This window comes from Heptranchias perlo, chromosome 28 (assembly GCF_035084215.1).
Source record: "Heptranchias perlo isolate sHepPer1 chromosome 28, sHepPer1.hap1, whole genome shotgun sequence".
Classification (NCBI taxonomy): domain Eukaryota; kingdom Metazoa; phylum Chordata; class Chondrichthyes; order Hexanchiformes; family Hexanchidae; genus Heptranchias; species Heptranchias perlo.
Genome location: NC_090352.1, coordinates 18,155,885 through 18,174,696, shown reverse-complemented (window position 1 = coordinate 18,174,696; position 18,812 = coordinate 18,155,885). Strand labels below are relative to the sequence as shown.

At 41.2% G+C, this 18,812-nt stretch overlaps 1 protein-coding gene across 4 annotated transcripts in view; it reads left to right on the top strand.

Moving 5' to 3' along the window:
• auts2a (activator of transcription and developmental regulator AUTS2 a) overlaps positions 1-18,812 on the top strand; it is a 986,792-nt gene that overhangs the window by 628,456 nt on the left and 339,524 nt on the right. The window lies entirely within an intron of this gene.

The window sequence follows — 18,812 nt, the reverse complement described above, 5'->3', positions numbered from 1 at the left end:
TGTCTTTCTGTAGTCCACAGAGTGCTCCAGTGTAATGCATGATCAACAGAGATTATACAATTTAGACACGAAGAATTGAAATTTGGAATCTGAAATCCCAATGTTATTTGGTGTGTCTTTTTGCACAGCTGTGTCACAATTAACACTTAGGTCCCAATTTTAACTCCGGCCGGGTTTTGGGTGGATGGGTCGTGAAGTGAGTGTGGAACACACCTGCTGTTGTAAAAAAGAAACCTAGGCTATTTTACCTCACGGACCTCATTGAAATAATATGTCCCGACTTGAATACATATCGCCGTTCCTTCATCGTCACTGGATCAAAATCCTGGATCTCCCTACCTACACTGTGGGGAGTACCTTCAACACATGGACTGCAGCGATTCAAGAAGGCCCATCAGCACCTTCTAAAGGGTAATAAATACTGGCCTTGCCAGCAATGCCCATATCCTGAAAATGAATAAAATAAAGAAATCCTGCCAGCTGATTTCCAAACCCATTCCAGGTGCAGGAAGCTGCGGACAATCTTGGAGCCGGGAGAGTGCCCGGCGAGCCGTTACATAGCGGGATTGGGTTCTGGGGTCATTTCGCAGAGGTCTCGCATTCGGGAAAGGAGGGGAAGCCCGGGGCATGGGAGGCCTAAGCTTTTGTTGTGGGGCCTGGAGGAGCATTTCCTGCTCCTCTTGGCCCCACAAAGGATAGAGAAAAACATACCTTTTTCAGCCGCCTCTTCTTCCCAGCAGGTCCTGAATGGCCTTCACTTGGCAGGAAAGCCATGGTGGCTTCCCCGCTCAATTGAAAATGACGTCATCAGGACCCGACATGCATAAATAAAGAAAAGAAAGAAAGAATTTGCATTTATATAGTGCCTTTCACAACCTCAGGACGTCCCAAAGTGTTTTACGTCCAATGAGGTACTTTAGAAGTGCAGTCACTGATGTAATGTGGGAAAGGACCCTGCCAGTTTTTAACGGGTGTCCTTGCCGCCTGCAAGTTAAAATCCCAGATGGCAGGATCTGGGCAGTTTTCCAGCAGGTTAGCAACCGTCCGGTTACCGACAGGTGGGTAGATTTAAAATCGCCCCCTTAGTTAACGCATGGTTTATACAAAATGCTTCAAATTGATATCAAAGAAATTTGAATTTGCCTTATTTTATCTGAATGGATTAAGTCCAGAATAAATTGTACTTACTAAAATAATTGGGGGCTTTTTTTTTTAGACATCATTGTCCAATCGTATTTGCATTCAAAAAGACACGGATGATTACTTAAGGAAAAAGAATTTACAAGGATGTGGGGAGACAACAGGAAAATGGGCTTAGTTTGGGGAGAAAGGAGAACAATGTACTTGTAAAATCAGTCTCCGGGGAGTGGGGTGGGGGGCTAAATTAAGTGCAGACAAGAATACTGAATGGGCTTCTTATGTGGTAAAGATTTCTATGTTACCATGATCTTGAGGATATACAACTGGTCCTTGTCAGATAATCAGTCAGGGCCGTGAAGCTACTGCATAGAATGTCTAGGTCATGGAGGTCCCTTATGGAATAGGCACTATGTCACCTTACTTTGGATTCAGCAAGGTTTCTTCATCTCCCTCCTTCTGGACTTGAGTTGTTGGTGCTGTGGAGTTCCCATCTCAATTGAACATTCTATTGAATCTATAGAGATCCCATTGGAATTTACCGTTCAGGTCATGGAGCTCACTTTCACTCCATAGCCACACCCAACTTTGGAATGAATTACTGAGATCATGGATCTCCCAATACAAATACAGTGTTCAGGCCAGGGACATCCCCGTTCCCTTTAGTTTGCAATGTTGAAGACATGGGCCTATATCCCTGCACCTGAATGGATAGGCCCGAGGTGCATCTGATATTGGGCCAGGGGCCTCCTCTCAGTGAGACCGGCAAGCCGCAGACACCTGCTGGCCATCCTCAGGCAGCTCATCGCCAAAGATGCTTCAAATTTAGAGCCGCTGCGTCGCAGCAGTGGCCCTCAGGTCAGTGTTTAAAGGGGAAGGAAAGACGATCGGGAGGGGGGTGACCGGGAAAGGGAGGGTGATCAGGCAGGGGCGACTGGGAAAGGGAGGCTGATCGGGAGGGAACGACCTGGAAAGGGAGTGCGATTGGGAGGGGGGCAATCGGACAAAGCGATGGGGGTCGATCGAGACATCGGGAGAGGGGTTGAGGCAGCGATCAGGAGGGGAAGTGAGCGGAGACCTCACTGTTGTAACTGCCTACACCAAAAATTACTGCTGACCCTATCTGCTAGCACAGTGAATGCATCAACGTACAAGGAATCACAATGAAATAGATAGCATTTTGAAGGCTATAATTGCAGCAAAACATAATGCTGACAATTATTCAGATTGCTGTGACTCAGGTTAATCAGAGAATTATAATTAATTAAAGAAATGTTCTCTGGTCTCATAGAATTGGCTAATTCTACTTAATAATGTTTGACATTAGACATATAGAGAGGATACCAGTTTTACAGATGGCATGTTAAATTGCATACTCTATTTCAAAAGCTGCAAATGACATTCGGTACTGTAAGCATAATATATCACTGCAGTGGAAGGGGAGAATAACTGTGATCAATCTGTAATAGAATTTCCCAACATCCTTTGAAAGATGGAGGTGGTCACATTTTCATAGACCTCTTGTGTCTGCCTCCTTTGGGTCTTTCAGGCTTGTGACCAGGAAGAATGCCTCATTGGCTTTAGATATTAACTTTCATGCCAATAGCTGTTTCAGGCTGGCATAACAAATGGACTTTACCTGCTGCTTGCAAACACCAGAGCCTCCCTCCTTGCCCAGCGATACCCCTGAGAGTGACAGAACAGAAAGTTGCCCTCCGGCACCATCTGTTTCTGCCATATCCTACTCTCAGCACTGCCTCCACATCTGTCGCAGGGAGCAGCCCTCCTGACAAGTTATTTTGATGGATTTCAGCTGTGTTTTTAGGTTTTGTTTTTGTGTTGAACTGTTTAAAGGATGAATGGTAGTCCTTGCTTGCCTGAGCACTGAAATGTGTTCTTATAGACCATGGAGCTGTGCCCAATCCATTAAGGATATGTGACTGGGGTCTGTGGGATATGAAATAAAGTTGTCCTGATGTTTGCAGCAGTCATTCATGCTGCTTCAGACTCCCCTGAAGAGAGCTGTGCTATGCTGATTATATCAGTGTGATACGATAACAACAATAACTTGCATTTATATAGTGCCTTTAATGTAGTACAGCCGCTTCACAGAAGAGTTATCACACAAAATTTGACATTGAGCCACATAAGGAGACATTAGGACAGGTGACCAAAAACTTGGTCAAAGAGGTAGGTGTTAAGGAGCGTCTTAAAGGAGGAGAGAGAGGTGGAGAGGTTTAGGGAGAGAATTCCAGAGCTTAGGCCCCTGACAGCTGAAGGCAAGACCATCAAGGGTGGGGCAGAGGAAATCAGGGATGAACAAAAGGCCAGAGTTGGAGGAACGCAGAATTCTCGGAGGGTTATAGGGCTGGTATCATCCAAAGCTCTATTTCCCATTGGTTTGAATGGGGGAACCGTGTTAATTTGTTTTCAGCTTTATTTTTTTTATCCCCTGTTGTGTTTTTAATATGTCCGATTGAATCTGCTTACCACCATGTTTAACCTTCTTCAATCAGGCCCATCACTAAAGTTGCTTCAGTCATCAGCCGACAGGAGATGCAGTTACAGCACAGCAAACTTTTAGTGTCAACTTCCCCCCATTCCCCACCGCCCCCCCGAAACACAAATTATTCAGCCCTATTTTGAGGTATTCCATACAACAGGCCAGTTTGAGAGCTGGCAATGCTCCTTCCCAGCAGTGCCAGGCAGGCTTGAGTGACGGGCAGCCCGAGGACTAAAACCTGCAACCATCTGCTTGAGAGGTAGGCTGGCACTCTGCTGCCTGTGCTACTGGGCTGTGCTGGCAGCTGTTCGCTTTCTCATTTGGATTTTAGTCCAGACTCTTCGCAGTCTATGGAGAAAACAGATTTTGCAAATAAAAGCACAAGTCATTTTGGAGGAATCCCAATTTCCCACCAAGCTCGGTGGAGAACGGGTTCTTGTGAAGCTGTAGCAGGCTGGCGGTATCACAATTTCACCCAAAATGCTGCAGCTGCATTTCAGACATCGTCAATTGAAATAATCAGCGTCGTCTTACCGAGTAAACAACCTAATAGCCTGCGAATAATGAAGCTGAAAGTAAGAATCAGGTCACATTACTGAGTGGGTTAAATTACAGTTGTTCACCCATTCTGTATAATTTTGAAAGTTATACAGAAAACATGTTGTGGAGAATTAAAAAGAGGTATTAATATGGGGTCTCTGTCAATAAGAGGCCATAAATAATGCGTTATATCAGGGAGCCTTATATCTAATTCTGCATTAACCACTGTGAAATGGTTTTGGCTTCGCTTTGATGTAAAATGTGTACTGTAACTCCAGTACAAAACCACCCACATTGAAGGTAAGTGGTTTGCGACCACCTCAAACAGGTAGTCTCCCACTTCACTATTGCCTCGTATAACTGCAGGGCTCCATTTCACCGCACCAGAGAGGGCTGCAGAACTGGCAGTATTTCTCGGGTCTTCAGGCCCTGCTGCGCAAGAAGTAGGTACTGGTTTCGTATCTGTAGAATAACTGCATCCTTACGAGGTTCCAAATTTAGCTCAAGTTGTTTTCTCTACACTGGTACAGTTGAAACCAGTTAACTGGGATTGTTATGATCTGGGCCGTCTCCCAAATCTCTTTATTCATGTTCATGGCAGACTGCAGTTTCCATTGGCGAACTCATGTTCCTTGTGAGCCAAAACTTACAATTTATTGAGCCTGTGATGAATAGGAGTACCATGCCTTAAGGCTAACAATATACCCTTGCACCTTTGGCTTACACATCAGTTGTCATAGGGGATACCCACTTCACACTTTCTTTGATAGATGGAAAAACACAACGATGTTGGGCCATATGGTTCTGGCTAAAACTATAAATTGGATTTATTTCAAGAAATTGTTTTACACAAAAACAAATTAAACCAGCAAAAAAGTAGTGAAACAATATTTAACATAATGCTGATACTTTAAACTGTTCCTTAAATGTAATTTACAAAGTGTTTGAATTCTTAGAGTCCATTTCAAAGTCCTTCTCCATGTGTAGCCTTTGTTCCCACTGAGCTCTATCTCACTGCTGTGATGCAGAAATAAATAGTTGAACTGAGTAAACGAAACAAGCTAAAGCTGCTACCCAGATATACCTCATATGTTCTTCAAAGCGAAGCCTGCTTCTTTGAAGGTGACCTCTGGTTCTTTCTAAACTAGTGCTAATTGTATAATACTAATTATTTCTACTATTCAGGCAGATGGAGGATGTGGGTAACAACTCAATCACGTTTGATGTGTGCTGCATCGGGCCTGATACAAACCGTTTCGTAATTTCTATCTGGCATATAATGGTTATAGAAATGTACAATCAATGACGTCTGTTTCTTATCACAGCAACAAACCTGTTCCCATTATCATTTCACAAGCTGGTGGTACTTTTGGTGCTTTGGTGATGTTAGTTGAGGGATAAATATTGGCCAGGGCACTGGGGAGAACTCCCCTGTTCTTCTTCGAATAGTGCCATGGGAGCTTTTGAACTGTCTCTGAATAGGTCTGTTTATATTACTCACTCTCTGCCCCTCTAATGACCATGATATTTTCTCATTCTGGTGTGGGTGCTTGGTGGGCATTTATTTTAGTCACCTGGGTCACTTAAGTCAATGCGGATTCACATTTAAGTAATTAAATAATGGGAGGTAGGGTGGCTTTTACACAGGAATCTTGAGATGTCAATTACTTGCCTGTCATTTTTTTCAGGAAAAAATATGTGGTAACAGGAGAGGTGGTTTTGGATAAGTAAACATAGACTACAATGGCCAGAGGAATAAGAAAGCATTGAGAAAGAGTAATTAAATGGAGAGAGGAGTCAGGAAGATAATGAAAAGAAAGACTTCATTACAAGTCTTTAGTTTCTCTTTGAGCAAAACCCATCAGTTTCAATTTAAATATTGTACATTAGTAATCAATTAGTGCTTGAAAAAAGGTTTCTATAAGCGAATGCCTGCATTAACCACGTCCCAGTAACTGGTGTGAACGATAGAGACTTTGTCACCCGTGCCTGGGTTGAATTTAAAGTTAGGTCATCCATTTATGACATAAATTACCAACATTGTATGAATGACTCTGCCTTGACACATAAAAATTTTCTTCTGTCGACTGCCTTTGTGCAATACATGAGAAGAGCGTTCTGAAGCTCTTCCCCTTTGCCACTGGGACTTTGGCTGTAATCCAACCCCGACGGAGACGATGAAGTTCTTCCCCCTGCGAGTCACATTCTGTCAGTGGTAGTCTGGTCCCCTGTACACAAGAGTCTAAAGAGTTGTCATAGCATTTAGTAGTCTCACCTGCAAAAGCCAAAAGGATATGCAGGGCTGGGAAATACCACAATGCTGTTGGAAATAGATTTGCTGTAACAAGCTTTGAGTTCCTTTACATTGTTATATTGGTTTGGAGGGGGAAAGGATGGCATAATTAAACTGAGAAAACTGATGATTGCCAATAGGTGCAAGCACGAAAAAAAATATTTAATTTAGTCTAACCTCTTTTTTTTCCTTCCAATTTGCAAGAGTAGCTCTTTTTCCAGGCCACAGGACAGTCTAGATTGCAAACTTCCACATGATCACTCTCAAATGCTGTTAAATAATCAGCTAGTGAGTAATGTAATTCAAGCAAACCAAACCAGTCTGGTGTGAGTTTTCCCCCCAGATGGAGTACTCGACCCAAATGTATTTTATTTTGGTGCTTAGTAACTTCCTACCTTATTTTTAACATCTCATAAAATTTCCAACCCAAGTGACCTTGAAACCCACCTGGTGTTCCTGCTTCTCCTGCTCCTAGCATGTAGTGCCTCGCTCCTGTACGGTGGTCTGTTCAGTAATCCGATCAAGGACTGGGAAAAGTTACCGCGCAGAAGCAAACAAGTTTGAGTGATAGGTATTCCTGGTAGCAAAACTCACCAACATTTGACTATGCTTAATTTTTCCCAAAGGTGCTGATTTATGGATCCACAGGATCTGGATACCCCCATTACCTTGCCCATGTGGTATGTGACCTTAAAACAAGGAGTATCAGCAAGCTGCGGGGGGAATGGTGGTGGGTGTTGAGTACTGCAGCCATGCTGTCACCCAATGTCTATATGCATGCACTTCCCAGCAGGAGTCACTGGATTGTGACTAGGGGTTTGGAAACCTGGTTTATTTGTTTCCTTCTCTAGCCTAAAGGCACTAAGGCCAATTGTAACACCTCCACTGCCACCCTGGTTGAGATCAGCTAATGCTGAACAGACCAGGCATCGAAAGTGGGGCCTTCCTGGTCTGTATGATGGAGTTGGGACATGGATTTTTATTTTCTTTAAATATAGAGCAGGTTGCAGAGTTATTTTAATATTCAAATACTGTTCGAATGCAATTTTACACCTAATAAGAATAACACAAACATTTTCAAACTATAATTGTATCTCTCATAGAAGAGTGCTATTGTATTAGGACTGATATTGCTTAAACCCTTGGCAATCTTTTTCAACACAACTAAATTTCAGTTCAGAATGTTGAGGACAAAGGGTTAAGAGAGATTAGGCCTGTGTAAGTGGGACCTCAACGCTAATGGTCCTGAAGGTGTTATAAATATATTTCAAACTGGAAATCTATCTTTGTAAATGATTCTAAGGATTCCAAAGCAAGCGGAATGTGTGGTACAGTACCAGAAGACTAAACATGAGCATTGCCCTTAACAGTGTGACATTAACAGTCTGGTTTTTGACAAGCCGCAGATGGGTTAAACTACTGAGGTGCTCTAAATATAGAGGCACGAGATTGAATAGAGCTCACACAGCGACGATTTGAAAAGAGGCTTGTGGCTTTTTAATAATGTGCCAGAACTGCCTCAGTGGTGAGCCGGCTGGGAACAGCAATCACCGTCTCCATCTTGCGCAGGAAGAGATGCCCAGCAGGCCTCGGCTAATGCAGCCAGGTCCTTCGCTCAGCTGGAGAAGACAGACTTGGAGATGGCAATCAAGGGTTGATTTGCCAACACATTTCGAATGATTAAAACGTAATTAGCACAACTGAGTGCCTCCTCCCCAGCTAATTTGAATGCACGCTGTGACAGGCAGGCAGCTGGCTGCACCGTGGCTCGGCGGCAGATGGAAGCAGAGGCAGTGGGAGACCAAAGCCATTTTGCGATGCGACTGTTCGCATCAGAAAACCATCAGGATGCTGGGTTTTTATCAGGCCCTTGACAGCAACACATCAAACTGGCACTGTCAGTTTGGACCGAGGCAATGGCAGCCATCCTTCATGCTGTCCTACACTCACAGCAAGGCAATCTGCAGCATTAACTGTTCATATCTGCAGAGAAGCCGCGTTTCTCTGTATATCTTTTCAAAAGACTGGTGTAGCAAATTAAAGGGGTCTTAATGCTATATTGTGGAATTTTGAGCAGGCTATTTTCCTGGAATATCCTGGACAACCTGCACTGAAAATTCCACTCCATGCCTTGTGTGTTGATCACAGGGGTAAGTTTCTATTCCATGAATATTACATCTGTAGAAATATAAACTTTGCAGCCTTTTTAATTTAATTTCCAATTACATTTTTTCAAATTAGGAGCTCCAGACAATGACTGGCAATACAGTGATGTTATCACATAACAGACCATGTCCTGAACAGCCCCTGAACACAATTTATCAGCTAATATTGCTCCTTTAACCTATCACCTTCCAAAATGAAAATTCACAGGATAGATCCAGCCCTGTGATTGGGCGAATTGGTTGTAGTAAAGGTTGTTACAGCCTGAAGCGTCAATCTTTTCCCTTTGATTTCGATTAAATGTGCTGGAGTCAGAAAATGTAACTTACAAATTAAATAGAAAATTAAGAGAGTTAACAATTGAATATTACTGGGGTGTTGTCAAATGTAACTCCATGTGCCTTGTTAATAAAAATACATTTATGCCATGGTCCACAGATAAAATATCATGTATAGCAATTTGAATTGAGACCAGTTGGATTATTGGGACAAGTGAAGATCAGCTTCCTGGTGATGTTTGAAAGCAATTACATTCAAAATACAATTAGGTACCATAATCAGAGAGAGGCTTGAAGAGAGGGCTGAATGGTCTTTTCTCATCCCTGATTTTCTGGTGCAGTCAGGAGATATGGAATAGAGTGTTGACATGTCTCTGCACTTAATGTACATTCCTGGCTCAGATAGCTATTTAGAAATTCCAAAAAATCACAACAGCATAAGCACATTGCTCAGCATATATAATGTTTTGGTACCAATATGACAGTTTCTCATCCCTGATTTCTCTTATGTTCAGAAAGCTATGTGTTTGTCACTCGTACAAACTGAACAGTATTTCAGGACTTTCCTTCCCCTCCCCAATGTTCTCCTCTTACCCGCTCCTCTCCGGAGATTCGTGTTGTGGTGCAGTTTGTGGTGACTTGCTATTCTTCATATGTGAATTTGGATAGTGAATGTCAACAGACTATTTACCCATCACAGCGGAGTCCAGTCCTGTCCTTGGCCAATGTTCCACATGCAGGAGTTACTGGATAGCGATCGAGTGGGAATCTTTTTCTTTTCCCTTTCCTAACCGCTGAGGCTAATGACTTCTATTTAAGATCATTTAACTCAGGGCAGAGCAGGGATTTAGCAGTGACCTTCCTGGTTTGTATGACTTGGTAACAACACCACAATGTGTGTTTATCCATGGAATCAGGTTACTGAGAAAATGAAGAAAAAAAAGCAGCAGTGGTGTTTTTGCCATGTGTTCTACAGTAGTTATTACAAATCAAATATTACATTGCTGTTGATCTTATTCTAATTCCAGTGATCAAAATTGCAATACAAAGTTACCATTATAATATTCTAAAATGTACTATGATTTGCCAAACATGATTTCTTACTGTGAAGTACTAGGTTTCCCAGTTAACTATTTAAGTGCTGTACTAAATGCATTTTAAATCTCATTTTAATACACGTTCTACTTTTAATTAGTATTGTTGAGATGTGATCGTTCACCTGACGAAGGAGGAAGCCTCCGAAAGCTTGTGAATTTAAAATAAAATTGCTGGACTATAACTTGGTGTTGTAAAATTGTTTACACTAGTTGTGAGACATTAAGCAGGCTGCATGTTAGTGATGGTACTGCAGTTTTAATGTAATGTGTAATTCCCATCCATAGAAACATAGAAAATAGCAGCAGCAATAGGCCATTCGGCCCTTCGAGCCTGCTCCGCCATTCAATATGATCATGGCTGATCTGCTAGCTCAATACCATATTCCTGCTCTCTCCCCATACTCCTTGATGCCTTTTGTGTCTGGAAATCTATCTATCTATCTCCTCCTTAAATATGATGTGGCGATGCCGGTGATGGACTGGGGTGGACAAATGTAAGGAATCTTACAACACCAGGTTATAGTCCAACAGTTTTATCCAACAGTTCCTTCTTAAATATATTCAGTGACTTGGCCTCCACAGCCTTCTGTGGTAGAGAATTCCACAGGTTCACCACCCCCTGAGTGAAGAAATTTCTCCTCATCGCAGTCCTAAAGGGCCTGCCCCATATCCTGAGACTGTGACCCCTCGTTCTAGACCCCCCCAGCCAGGGGAAACATCCTCCCTGCATCCAGTCTGTCTAGCCCTGTCAGAATTTTAAACGTTTCAATGAGATCCCCTCTCATTCTTCTAAACTCGAGTGAATACAGGCTGAGTCGACCCAATCTCTCCTCATACGACAGTCCTGCCATCCCAGGCATCAGTCTGATGAACCTTCGCTGCATTCCCTCTATAGCAAGTATATCCTTTCTTAGGTAAAGAGACCAAAACTGCACACACTACTCCAGGTGTGGTCTCACCAAGTCCCTGTATAACTGCAGTAAGACATCCTTGCTCCTGTACTCAAATCCTCTTGCAGTGAAGGCCAACATACCATTTGCCTTCCTAACTGCTTGCTTCACCTGCATGTTTGCTTTCAGTGACTGGTGTACAAGGACACCCAGGTCCCTTTGTACATCAACATTCCCCAATCTATCACCATTTAAATAATACTCTGCCTTTCTGTTTTTCCTTCCGAAGTGGATAACTTCACATTTATCCATGTTATACCGCATCTGCCATGTATTTGCCCACTCACTCAACTTGTCTAAATCACCTTGAAACCTCTTTGCATCCTCCTCACAGCTCATGATCCCACCTAGTTTTGTGTTGTCAGCAAACTTGGAAATATTATATTTGGTTCCCTCATCCAAATCATTGATATAGATTGTGAATAGCTGGGGCCCAAGCACTGATCCCTCCGGTACCCCACTAGTCACCGCCTGCCACCCCGAAAAAGACCCATTTATTCCTACACTCTATTTCCTGTCTGTTAACCAATTTTCAATCCATACCAGTATATTACCCCCAATCCCATGTGCTTTAATTTTGCACACTAACCTCTTATGTGGGACTTTATCAAAGTCCTTCCGAAAATCCAAATACACCACATTCACTGGTTCTCCCTTATCTATTCTACCAGTTACATCCTCAAAAAACTCCAGTAGGTTTGTCAAACACGATTTCCCTTTCATAAATCCATGTTGACTTTGTCTAATCCCGTTGATATTCTCTAAGCGTCCTGTTATCGCATCCTTTATAATAGACTCTGGCATTTTTCCTGCTACTGAAGTTAGGCTAACTGACCTGTGGTTCCCTGTTTTCTCTCTTCCTCCTTTTTTAAATAGTGGGGTTACATTTGCCACCCTCCAATCTGCAGGAACTGTTCCATAATCTATAGAATTTTGGAAGATGATAACCAATGCATCCACTATTTCCATGGCTACCTCTTTTAGTACTCTGGGATGCAGATTATCAGGCCCTGGGGATTTATCGGCTTTCAGTCCCATTAATTTCTCCAGCACTTTTTTTACTAATACTAATTTCCTTTAATTCCTCCTTCTCACTGGACCCTTGCTTCCCTAGCATTTCTGGGAAGTTATTTGTGTCCTCTTCCGTGAAGACAGAACCAAAGTATTTGTTTAATTGCTCTGCCATCTCCTTGTTCCCCATTATAAATTTTCCTGTCTCTGACTGTAATTGATTTGTCTTCACAAATCTTTTTCTTTTTACATAGTAGTAGAAGCTTTTACAGTCTGCTTTTATGTTCCTTGCAAGTTTACTCTCATACTCTATTTTTCCCCTCTTAAATCAATCTCTTAGTCCTTTTTTGCTGAATTCTAAACTGCTCCCAACCCTCAGGCTTGCTACTTTTTCTGGCAACTTTATATGACTCCTTTTTGAATCTAATACTTTCCTTAATTTCTTTTGTTAGCCATGGTTGGGCTGTTTTTCCTTTTGTGTTTTCGTGCCAGAAAGGAATGTATAACTGTTGCAATTCATGCATTCATTCCTTAAATGTTAGCCATTGCCTATCCACTGTCATGCCTTTCAATGAAGCTCCCCAATCCATCCGGTGGTACTTACTCCAAACTTGAGGAAGACGGGTCAGTCTCTCCAAAGATGGCCTAGCCCTCATATATAAACATCCATTCTCTCTCTCTCTCTCTCTCTCCCTCTCTCTCTTCTCCATTGCAACACTATATTCCCCTCACTGAATGGATGTACCATCAAACAGAGCTGCTTTATTGAGCTTGCCTTTTCCAAATGAGCCCAATTGGCTTAGTTGAAATGGATTCAGACTTCCTGCCCTTGCTCATCAGTTGCAATCTTTCAAATTTCAGGCTGAATGCTAGCTGCAGTTTTCTCTCTTAGATTTGCATATCACCTCACAGAGAAGGTGTGACTGCAATCCCTCTCCTTCCCCTTACTTCGTGAGAGTCTCATTTAGGGGCACCTGAGGAACGACAGCTGCGTGTATAAGAACTGAAAGAGCGCAGTTGATTAAATCAACATCAAGTCAAGACTGCAAAAGTCAATTCTGCTTCCCGTCTTCAATGATCTCCTTTTATCTTAAAGTAATGAGGTATGGCACTTTTGCATCGAGCAGTATGCCGGGTTCCATTAACATACTCCATCTGCTTCACAAGTCAGGGGAAGTCATTTCTGTGTGCTTGCGTGGAGGCAATCAAAGCAATTTGGCACAAAGGGAAGAGAACGGCCCATTTTTAATAGATCACAACACCATTGAAGAGATTTCCCTGTACTTTTGAAAAAATACAGTTTGCTTTGAAGAATAAAAATGCACCTTCCATGAAATTGTATGAATGAGACACTTCAATTGGCACTATTCAGTAAAAAGCCATTTGGGAAGTAATATTGCAGTTGTGTGTGTATGTAGGCAGTGACTACTGACAAAGTAAATTGTATAAAAGACGCCTCTCATTCTGCATTTTTTAAACAAAAATTAAATTGAGCACAAGCTTTGTGAAACTGTCACTCAGCTACTATAATATTTTACAATTCATAATTTGTGACTTGTTGTACAGCATCTGTGGCACTCCCTGCATGCCCTTCTATCATTGCCAGGCCATCTATGACACAATTAGATAAGCATGATTGATTAAAATGACAATAAGGAAGCAAGCACAAGTATCAAAAGTGTTTTACCCCTGTCCTCTGGAACTCTCTCCCTAAATCCCTCTGCCATGCCATCTCCGTCCCTGGAGGAAAATTTGCAGTAAAATTAGGAGGAACAGAATATGTTTATGCATCCACTTTGAATTGGCCCAACCCACAAATGCAAAAAGTTTGATTGAAGTGAACTTTACTCAAAATACAGCTGTGGGCCATTGCTGCCGACCCCCCTTCACTCCCTGCTCTTGGGCCTCCATTCACAGTCCACTGCCAGCACACAGAGACAGAGAAACAAGTAGATCATCACCTTTAACAAAAAGTTGCTGAGAAATATATTCACATTACTGTATGTAGGAACCTCTTTTTATTAAAGGACAAGACTTAGATGCTGAATTGCTTTCATCCTGTTAGCCCTGAGCTTTGCAGAACTAGGAAGAGAGGAAAGGAAAGCTATAAGTGTGGGCAATGGGTTGCGGGGGTGGGGGGGTGGATTTTTACATTTCATTTTAATTCTCTTTAATTCATATATATACTGCTGAGATAGGATGCTGCAGGTAGACCAGTACTTGTCGAATTTCAGAATGTCCTGGATATATGTTGACAGAGTATATGTTGACAGAGTACTGATCCAAATCTCTGACAGGGTAATGATTGTTTACAGTATGCCTGCAAAAGTAACTCGCACTCGGCTCCATGAAACTTATTCATAAAACTTATGTTCTTCTGAAAATAAATATGTTTGATAGATTAGGGCAATTAATATTTGCAATGTGAAGATACCTTCTGCAAACAAATGTACATACAGAACATATTGATCTGTATGTCAAAGCCAAGATGGATAAGAGGAGAATATTGTATCAGTTAAGACCATATGAGTCAGTTAAAAAGACATTACCTCCTTAAGTACAGCTCCTGTCTATAAAATGCACTCGGGTCCCAGACTTGCAACTGTTTGAAGTGTTTTGCACAATTCATTTTATTGCCTTTACATAATTTATGAGCTGCTGGAGATCATCCATCTCTGCCAAGCAATGGCGCATTGAGCTCTGAGAGGACAGAATTGTAAATTCGATGGCGTGCTCCTGGTGAGCTGGCCGCAGGTCAGCAGAGAACTCTTGTGCCAGAAATTGAGCTGGTACCTCTGAGCCGACAAAGTCTCCAAAGTAGCAGAAGCGTTGTCAGGAGCTGAGTGTGACGATGGTGGCCAACTCGCAGCCTGTCAATCTTCTGTTGGCTGCAAGGAAAGCATATGTCTGGTTTACAGCCTGCTTACATAACGGTCACTAACTGAACTTGCTTATTGGCTGGATGCTTCGTTCTGGAAATGAAGCTGTTGCAGGGTTTGAACCAATCATAAAAATGAGGGCTTAACGACATGGAATAAGTCTGGTGGGCTGAAGCTTCTGTTCAGTATTCGCAAGAGGACGAATTACAGATTTACACTATATATGAAAAACATAACCATGAATGACAGACAATAAATGTCAAAAGAAATTGAATCATTTGGCCTATTATAACATTTTCCATTTAGTAATTGATTGGGTTAGCTGTCAGCTGCATTTCTCACATTGGACAGTTTTACTGTCAATCAAAGTCAATAGCCAGATAATCTATCAATTGGTATATAATAATAAAAAAGAATAAATGTTAGGATTGTACGTTTAACAAATTCCAGTTTAATGTCCTGGTCTGTGTTAAGTTAGCTGTTCGTAGAAGACGCATTCCAATCAGCCTTCGTGCCTCCAGGTTAGGGAGGTGAAAATCATCCAAGTTCCCCACTCCTGATCACTATTCAGCAAGCAGTCCCTGCTGAAAGGGCATGTGTGTCAACAGCAGGTGAGGACAGCATTGGACTCACCTGTCATGTGCCTCCCACAGTCAAATAGCCTGCCAACACTCACTGTCAAGACTCACACTGGAGTATTGACAACTCGGGTGAGGCACCAGTGGGTCATTGGGACCCACAGAACCAAGGAGTCAGCAACTTCATGAAAAGAGAGGAGGGGAGAAAAACAGAGAAAATTGACTAGACATTTTTTTTAAACAAACAGTGAATTAAAAATAATGAGATGAGATCATGTACTAAGTATAAAAGCATTCTTCTGCTTTATGTTTTGGCCTGCAGCTTCATTGTTTATTAAATAGGATTGACTTTAATTGCCATCAAGTGTGTTATTATTCCAAAATGTCAATGATATTCTGTTCTGATTTCTCAAAATAAATTATATGTGCATGTATGTAGTCATACCAAACATCAGAACATTTAAACGGCTTGCTGTACAAATAACATAAATTGGGGGGAGACACAGGAGGGTCAGGTTGGCAATAGGTCTATGTTCATAAAGAAACATTTTCTCTATTTAAGGCTGTTTTATTAATGGGCCATATATACTGAAATATTTGGTCTGAGGTGGGGTCAGCAGTAAACTTCGATAATTACTACAATGACAGTCCTATTGTTTCTTACAATACTTCATAATGCACTTTAGTGTTTAATTGACATTTAAGTATCAGTTGAAATATACTATAAATTATGAGTCCACTAATTTGAAAAATATTAACATATTAATGTTTTTCTTAAAAGTTTTATTGTGATAAAGGCCTTTAGACCCATATTTCCTTGATAGATAAAGTGAAAAGGAGGGCAAACAAAGACCATCAGGCCGACCACATGTTCCCCCTAGCTATTTGATGGTGTAACTTAATGTATCATGTTCCCCAATCACTGGTAAAGCTAACTCCTTGTAGAGGCAACAGGAGAGAAAAAAAACCTGAGGCCAATTCCTCTCTGAATCCCCAGGCAGTCAAACAAGCTCCAGGAGAAAAAGGTAATGCATACTTAATTCCCCATTATGTGCTGTAGCCTAACCACAGTTATTTTTTACTCCCATTCTTTAATTCCCCACCCATTTCCTTGACTTTGAATTTCTTTGCATTAAATAATACCTCACAATTTTTGGCCAATTTCCCAACCATCCAGATCCCTCTGCAACTGGTCCATTTGTTTCCTACTATTTACACTCCCTTCCAATTTAATACCATTGGTAAACTCGGAGAGCGTTGTTACCATCCCTTCATCCAAATCATTAGTATACATCGAAAATAACAATGGCCCCAGAAATGATACTTACTGCACTCAGCCAGTCACTTAATGTTGATGTAAGGAAAAAACATTGGAAAAAGACAGAAATCTCCAAACAGGAAAAAAAAATCATTGGTGTGGTGTACCAAGTGAAATCTGTACAACATAATTAAGCAGAGTCTCTGATCTTACTGACATAATTATATGGCCCAAAATTCTACATTTATGTTATAATTGTAGTTCGATGTTTTCAATATATAACCTTCAAAAAACTGGAAGATTCTAGCTGTACCATCACTAATTTGGACTCTTCTGCCAATTGTAGTTTGGGTTTACATTCCTGACCGCTATTAAATATCATACAACAATGTCTTCCATACTGGGCCACTCTTGTAAAATAAGGTTTATCCATGCATAGTTAGATACTGGAAATTACTCGCTTGTGAAAAACCATTATGTCACAAAATAATTGTCTACTGATACAAGGGATGTTAGGGAGATTGATGATTTATGTGTTTGCTTACCTATCAAATCAGGTTTGCTCTTTCATTTTCTTTATTAGAATGGGAGGTCCATTGTATGGCCCATTAAACACTCCTCACATTTTCCAACTGAGTAGATGGAAGGGTAATGGATGGTGTGATCGCCATGGGTTATTGACACTTGGTACATCAGTATGTCATAATATATTTGTGTCATTCCTATGGGAATAATGTGACTCTTGATTACATTACTATGTAGTGTCTTTATGTATGCAGCATCTGTTATGAACAACAATCTATAATATATCTTGTGCTGTGTATCTCTCCATTAACTCAATATACAATTTAATTAAAAAGTCAATTGGACTTGCCTCATAAATGTGCCACAGCTCTTCCCCATACACAGGCCTTGCTGCTTATGGAGAAAGATCCTTAATTTGCTCCAATAATTTACATCTGTAATGTTTACTTGAAAAATATTAATTTATTAGAGCAGCTAAACATTCCAAGCCTAGGCAACAGAGCAGAAGCAGAGCGAATCTAAATTATCTCTGGATGCACAGCTAACTTTTACAAACCATTTCTGTCAGGTTTCGCAATGTCCTGGCCACATTTGCAGCAAGGCAGCCATAGTTAATCTCCTTCAGCTGTACAGATTCCTGAGTAAGTCAAAGCCAAGGAAGAATTAATAGTTGCCATTTTTTGTTTCCACCTTTTTAAAACAGAGGTCGTGATATTTCTTGAAAAGGAAATTCCTTGGGCTCTATTTTTCACATTTTTTGCTTTACTTCATATAATTTCAGTCATTGAGAATTATCAGTAGTGGAATCTTGACATAGCACAATCTTGGGGTATTACTCTCAAATGAGTTGAAGTTCCGTTACCAGAATTTTAAATATTGCAAATAATTAATTCTAAGATTGCATCATTATCAGTATGAAGGTAATTATTTCTGATTGTAACCAATTTGTTCACCCTTCACACCTAATATTAATATTCCCACTGTGGACCAAACTGACCACACAAACGATTTATTGGAGGTCAAGGGAGAGTTGGAAATCTTTGTTCCTTTCTCGTGGACAGATAGTTTTAATAACGAGGAGGAAGGACCAGCAGCAAAATAAAAAGTTGTGGGTAATCTCTCTCCAGTCTACTCGTGACTGGGATGGGACAGAATTTGTTCATTTTCTCCTTTTCCTTTCCTAAATATCATTGTATTCAGACCTGTGATGTGAATCCACCCTGAGTGGCTCAGATAGAAAGGAAGCTTCTCAGTTCAGTCACAAAAAGTGGAGCAATTCTTGCCAATGTTGTGAGAGGGGGGGTGGTGTTAGCAGCAGATTTATTTAAAGACAGTTAACTCGCTCTGGTTTAAAAAATACAGCGGGTGTATGGTATTTACTGCTTTGGGACGGTCTTCATTATCTCACTGAAAATATCGCTGCTGAGCTCGTTATTATTTTTCTTTAATCTTTCAATGATATAATGTGTGCTTGAATGACAATCTTCGGTGTTAATATATGTTTTGTGAAAGAAAAAGTGCTTAAGGTTCAGCAATTTCACACCTAAAATCACCCAATTGAGGACAAGAAAGCGACTGGAAGCTCTGGTCCACCTTGCCC